The sequence below is a fragment of the Giraffa tippelskirchi genome, chromosome 8 (genome assembly GCF_054371585.1).
Source record: "Giraffa tippelskirchi isolate mGirTip1 chromosome 8, T2T-mGirTip1v1.2.pri, whole genome shotgun sequence".
In the NCBI taxonomy this organism is placed as follows: Eukaryota; Metazoa; Chordata; class Mammalia; order Artiodactyla; family Giraffidae; genus Giraffa; species Giraffa tippelskirchi.
In genome coordinates, this window is record NC_137282.1 from 164,039,557 (window position 1) to 164,045,913 (window position 6,357).

The window sequence follows — 6,357 nt, forward strand, 5'->3', positions numbered from 1 at the left end:
AAACAAACAAAAGGACAGTTGAAAAGCCCCGTCTGGGGGCGAAGGTTTTGCTCCACCCGGGTCGAGCTCACCCAGATGCTCCCATCTTAGGAGGGACGAGCACCTGCTCGGCTGCTCCCTGGGGTCGGTCTCCCACTTTGATCCCCATTCGTTGTCTTGTTTAGCTTGCTTGATCTCATTCAGCAGACCTCACGTATTTGCCAGTACACCGTGTGCACCTGGTAACCAGTGGTGGTGACACCTAAGCCTGACAATATTATCCAGTGTGTTTGGGATCTCTGGTTAATGTGACTTCAGGATAACATGCAGCGATTCATACCGATTTACTGACCAAAATTAGGGAAGAAAGCCTGGTAGGAGGATTCTCTGCAGCTCAAAGAAGCTGCCGTGACCGACTTGAAATGAAGAAACTCGGTCACCCCTTGGGCCCCACATCTGAGTAGGACGTGAATCCGGGAATGTAGGCTCTGGGTTCCTGGTGGGGCAGGAAGGGCTGGGTGAGGAGGGACCCTGGGCCGGGGGGAGGCAGGCCCCCAAGCCGGCCCCGGTGTGCCGGGAAGTGGATGACGGAGCCTGGACAGGTCCCCACAGCGCATCCCCTTATGGGAGGGACCAGGGTCTACGTCCCTGACCACGGCCCTAAGTTCACACAGGGAGACGCAGCGGGCCCCAGCAAGCTGAGGGCAGCCGTGTGCCACCCCTCCTGGTCCTCGGGGCCTCATGGGGCCGACACAGGGAGATGGGCAGCGGACCTGCTGGGCTGAACTAAGACGCCCAGGACAGCTCCCAGCAGGAGCGGGCGGCTCCATCAGGGCCACCCCCCTGGACACAACCTCCCCCGCAGCTGCCACCCTGCCGCCCTGGCAGAGCAGGAACACGACTGACCAGTGTTCTCATCAGACCTGATTTACTGACCTCAGAGTAGCCTTTGATCTCATGGAGACGCGAGAGGAGAGAGGAAGGCGCAGGGGCCGAGGATGAGAACAGGCCGGGTGGTGGGGCAGCAGGGAGGCCGGGCTGCAGCCTAGCACGTGGGTCTGCGTCGGGGGTGGACACGGGGAGCAGGCCTTGCACCACCCCCAGGGCGGGCGTCGGGGTGGACTCAGGGAGTGGGCCTTGCACCACCCCCAGGGCGGGCATCGGGGTGGACACGGGGAGCGGGCCTTGCACCACCCCCAGGGCGGGCGTCGGGGTGGACTCAGGGAGTGGGCCTTGCACCACCCCCAGGGCGGGCATCGGGGTGGACACGGGGAGCGGGCCTTGCACCACCCCCAGGGCGGGCGTCGGGGTGGACACGGGGAGCGGGCCTTGCACCACCCCCAGGGCGGGCGTCAGGGTGGACACGGGGAGCAGGCCTTGCACCACCCCCAGGGCGGGTGTCGGGGTGGACACGGGGAGCGGGCCTTGCACCGCCTCCAGGGCGCCTCGTGGGCTCGCTGGAAACTCTGCGCCTCTGTGTTTGGCTCAGCGGGCATCTCCCCATCTCCAGGTCCAGATGCGTTACCATGTCGCCCTCAGGTGACCTGGAGTGGTGGCCCCTCTCCCTCTAGGTGGTCACTTTCCAGCGGGGACCCCCAGGGGGACTGCTCTGGGTGGCACGTGTTGTGTTTGATGGACCTTGTTCTTACTGCCGCGGCCTCGGAAGCTTTAACCAAAGGCCGTGTGGAAGAGCTGCCAGCTAATTAGCTGGTGATGCTTCGAGGGTGACTGACCCGGGACTGAAACCTTTCCCCAAGATGTCGGGCTTGAGCTGTCCAGGAAGACGGACAGTGCACGAGTCACTTGCCGGGCAAGGTTCCCTGTTGACGAGAGTGGAGGAGCCGCAGGCATGTGCAACGTGGGCCTGCAGGGACACGTCTGTCCCCGGGGCCGGGCCGGCTGGGGCGGGCAGTGGGCGTCTGGTCGCTAGCGTGCGTGGAAGGGGCTCAGGCACCTCTGCTGTGTCCACAGGAAGCACCTAGACGTCCTCGAACTGTGCTGTTAAGAGAAAGCTGAGGCAGGACTTGGGGGCGGGCTCAGGTCCCTGCATTTTCATACTTGATTTAAGGAGGAACCCTCCTTTTCTCTGGGCAATGGTGTCTTGAGCCCCAAGCCTGGGTCAGACCCTCTCAGAACCCTCTGAGCAGAGGCTTGCAGCCAGGCTTGGAAAGGAGCTGCGGTAATTACAGAAAGTCCCTGAGGGGGCCGAGACGGGCGGGATGCAAGTTACACCCTGGCGCTCAGCAGGGAGCGGCTGAGGAGGGCCTCACGGGGTGGGAGGGTGTGAGCGTGGCTGTCTGTCTGGCTCCAGGCCCCTGGGTGCGTCCTCCTGTCTGCGGGCACCTCCGCCTCTAGCCCCAGCGTTCGTCTAGCCTACAGGGTGCATCTTTCTCCTTTTCTCCTTGATGATGAGATTATCCAATATTGATGTCAACTGACTTCAATGATAGCTGTTAACCTGGTTTGGTACCTGGTGTCTGGTTAACCCTGTATTTGTGCAATAAAGCAATTGGCTTGAGATCTTAAGTTGACATGTGCAGGAATTTAGACAGAAGTTGGGTGGATTCACCTTGAACCAACAGCAAAAGAAAGGATTTGGTAACTAAATTAAGAATTAAGGAAAACCACGGGGATTTGATTACAACTTTTAAAGGGAATCAATTGTCTTAAGGCTCCTTTTTGTATCCATTTACCTTCAAAAGAGTAAAAATATTATTTCATACGTTTTCCTAAAGGACTAGACATAAACATCAACATCTTGTTAAAATTGCAAGTTAAACTTACATTTTAAAGTGTATAAACTAGATTTTTACTAAATCACATCAAATAGCATAAGTTAGGGTCATTTTAACATTTTTATTGAGTTATTACTATCAGCAAAATACTCAAATAAAGGTCTTGAGTTGGTTGATATAAGAGAACTACCCTTAAATTTCTAATGACGTGACCCCCTTTGAGAATTGGATCAAAGATATGGACTCCTCAGAAAAGAAGAGGCCCAGACCGAGCGGCAGACGGTCACAGGCTTCCTGAGCTGGGCGCGTTTGCTTGCAGATGGTCTGGTTTTCAAGCCTGTGGGTGGACCCCGGGGCGACCCCTGACCTAGTTGAGCGCCTCCCAGCCCCAGTGCCTTCTCACGACTCTAACACCAGCGGCCCAGGGACAGTGTCAGACCCTGTGGGGAAGCGCTCAGACCCGCAAGATGCCCCCACTTGAGACCCAGTCGCAAGTCTCCGGTGCTTCTGACCAACCAGCTACAGATGTGAGGCTCCCACCGTCCTCAGGCTCAATCAGTTTGCTGGAGCAGCTCATGGGACTCGGAGAAGCGTGTTACTAACCAGACCCCCATGAATATGTAGGGTGAAGCTCAAGGAGCAAGAGAGCTGGGAGGGCGCAAACCTCCCCGTCTCCCCAGGGGCTCTGTTCCCAAAAGGCCTCACGCTCCCCAACCCTGGAGTACTCCAGGCTTGTTTTCTGGGGCTTACGGAGGCTTTGCTTGACTGATCAGATCACTGGCCATTGGCAATTAATCCAACCTCCAACCCCGGGGGTCAGGAGGGGCAACTGAGACTTCTAACCCTCTTATCTCGTGGCCCTCCTCGGGTGCTTCTGCTTCCAAAGCCTCATCAACAAGACAAAAGGCAGCCTCATCATCTCAGCACTCACAAGATTCTAAGTGTTTAGGAGCTCTGCCGAGGAATCAGGATAAAACAAGCACCTATCTCTCATAAATCCCAGTCTCACATATGACAAAACACCTGTGGAACATTTGTGTATGGAAGTGTGTGTGTGTGCATGTGTGTGTGTGTGTATTTCCGAAGTGTATCCATGTCTCCCCTACTCTCATAATCAACATGGGTTAGAGTCCACGCCCTTTCATGACATGAGGCACCTGTCTGAGGTCCGTGGCCTTCTTTCTCTCCTTAAGGTGACGCTCAGACACGGGCGGAGGCAGGAGGAAACGTCAGATGATGACGGGCGCTCAGTGGGCCGGTCACTGGGGCCAGGCCTCGTCTTGGGACGTCCCCCATCAGGAAACAGGACAGGGGATTCGAGGTGGCCGGGGTGGGCCGTGAATGCAGACCCGGGACGTGGAGGCAGGGCTGTGCCGCCCACCGTGGCTCTAGAGCTCAGGACGGGTCAGTGGGAAGAGCAAAGCCCCCAAGGCTGGAGATGCAGGGACCTTGGCCTCCAGGAGCCAGGACTCCCAAGGGTCTCAGCGGGGGCCAGGCTGCACCATTCCTGCCTGGGGATGGCGTGGAGATTCCAGAATGTTCCTCCTTATCCTCAGGCACCAGTCTGCGCCCGCCTCTCACCCAGATCTCTGAGGTGTCGGGCTTTCAGGCCAGAGGGAGGGTGTCGGAGCCCCAGGCCTGCACCAGGTCGGCCGTCCTCCCGGCCCTGCACGGGTCCCTGGCCCAGTCCCTCCTGCCCTGCCAGCTGGACCGGCGCTGTCCCCTAGTGAGGACCGTCCCTCTGGAGGCCCATCCCTGCCTCTCATCACCGCCTTGGTGCACGTGGGAATGTTGGGCACTCGGGGCCTCCTGGTTTCATGTGTTCAGACCCCGCCAACCTCAGGAGGGCTGGGCACTCAGTCTCGCAGGACCCCCAACCTCGGCTCAGCTCGTCGCTGCTGCTGGGTCCAGGACACCTGCCCACCGGCGGCTGGTCCACCCCATCTCTGCAGCTGGTCCACCCTGTCTCTGAGGCTGGTCCACCCCGTCTCTGCGGCTGGTCCATCTGTCTCCAAGGGCCTGGCTTTGCTCTGGGCTCGGCCTTGTTCTGACTCCACTCAGTGTTCCTATTGTTTTAGTTTAGTCACTCAGTTGTGTCTGACTCTTTGCAACCCCATGGACTGTAGCCCATCAGGTTCCTCTGTCCACGGGATTTCCCATGGAAGAATATTGGAGTAGGTTTCCATTTCCTTCTCCAGGGGAATCTTCCCAACCCAGGGATCAAACCCACATTTCCTGCATTGGCAGGCAGGTTCTTTAGCACTGAGCCATATGGGAAGCCCAGAACGATTGGACCTCCTCATTTTAGCCATTTATTTTGCTTTTTTCACCAAGGTTCAGCATTTCCAGTGCGAAGGGCACGTAACTGACCTGCTTCACTTTTCCTATGCTCTTGGCCATTCCTTGTTAATTAATATTCAAGGGCCTTTGGCAACAGCTGTCCTCAAGCAGAGGGTCACGATGACCTTGGGGTCTGCGGAACAGCAAGGAGAAAGCTGGCAGCCCTGTCGGTGTGGGGTCCACATTGACTCCACCTGCTGAGCACAGGACAGCAGGTGTGCCCAGTGAGGAGAGTAGCGCCGGCTCTACCTGGAGTGTTACCTACGCTGCCGTCCTCCCCACTTGCTGGAGGAATGGCAGAGTGCAGGGAAGGAATAAACCCAGATCGGGGCTTCTCTAGCCTTGCTCGTAACCAGGGGTGCCACGCTGGTCTCAGCAACTGGTCATGAAGCCAAAGCTGCCATGGATCTCTGGGAATGCTTCTTCTTCCCTGATGAGAAAGGACAGACAGGTCTGGTGTGTCTTGGTCGTCTTCACACCTTGAATGGGAATGTGATGGCTGGAGCTGCAGCAACAGTATTGCAACCCTGAAGTAAAAGATAAAACAGATGCAGAGATGTGAGTCCTGGCATTATTCAGTGACTAAACCAACACTAGCAGGTGCTTACATGAAAACTTATGTTGAAAATTGAACCCTTCTTTTTTATTAAGTGATTTATTCCGGGCTGTGCTGGAAATAATATTTTCATTGCTGCGCATAGTCTCTCTCTAGCTGCAGGGAGCGGGGACCGCTCTCTGGCTGCAGGGCTCAGGCTTCTCACTGTAGTGTCTGCTCTTGGGCAGAGCACAGGCTCTGGGCACAGGCTGCAGTGGTTGCAGCTCATGGACTCAGCAGCCTCGGCTCCAGGGCTCTTGAGAAAAGACTCAACAGTTGTGTCACACGGGCTTAGCTACTTCATGGTTCGTGGGATCTTCTCGGATCGGGGATTGAACCTGAGTCTCCTGCGTTGGCAGGTGGGTTCTTTACCGCTGAGCCACAGGAAGCCCCGAACTCTTCTTTTAAAGCCACTGTAGTTCAATTCTCTGTTACTTGCAGCTAAGTGCTTTCCTGACTGAAAAGCTCTCAGTATTTTATCAGAAGCAAATCCATGTCCGTGGCTGTTCTTCCTCTCATGTAGACACAAGCACACACGTGTGTCCATTTGTCCTAAACAGCGTTTCTGAAAAGCTGTGTGTGTTGAAGGCCACCCAGGTTCACACGGACTGGACAGAGCTTGGCTGGAGCATTGGAAGGGGTCGCTGTGCTCAAGCCTGCAGGGAGTCCAGGCCCGAGGGAGGGGCCACCCCGCGGCGGGGGCTCACC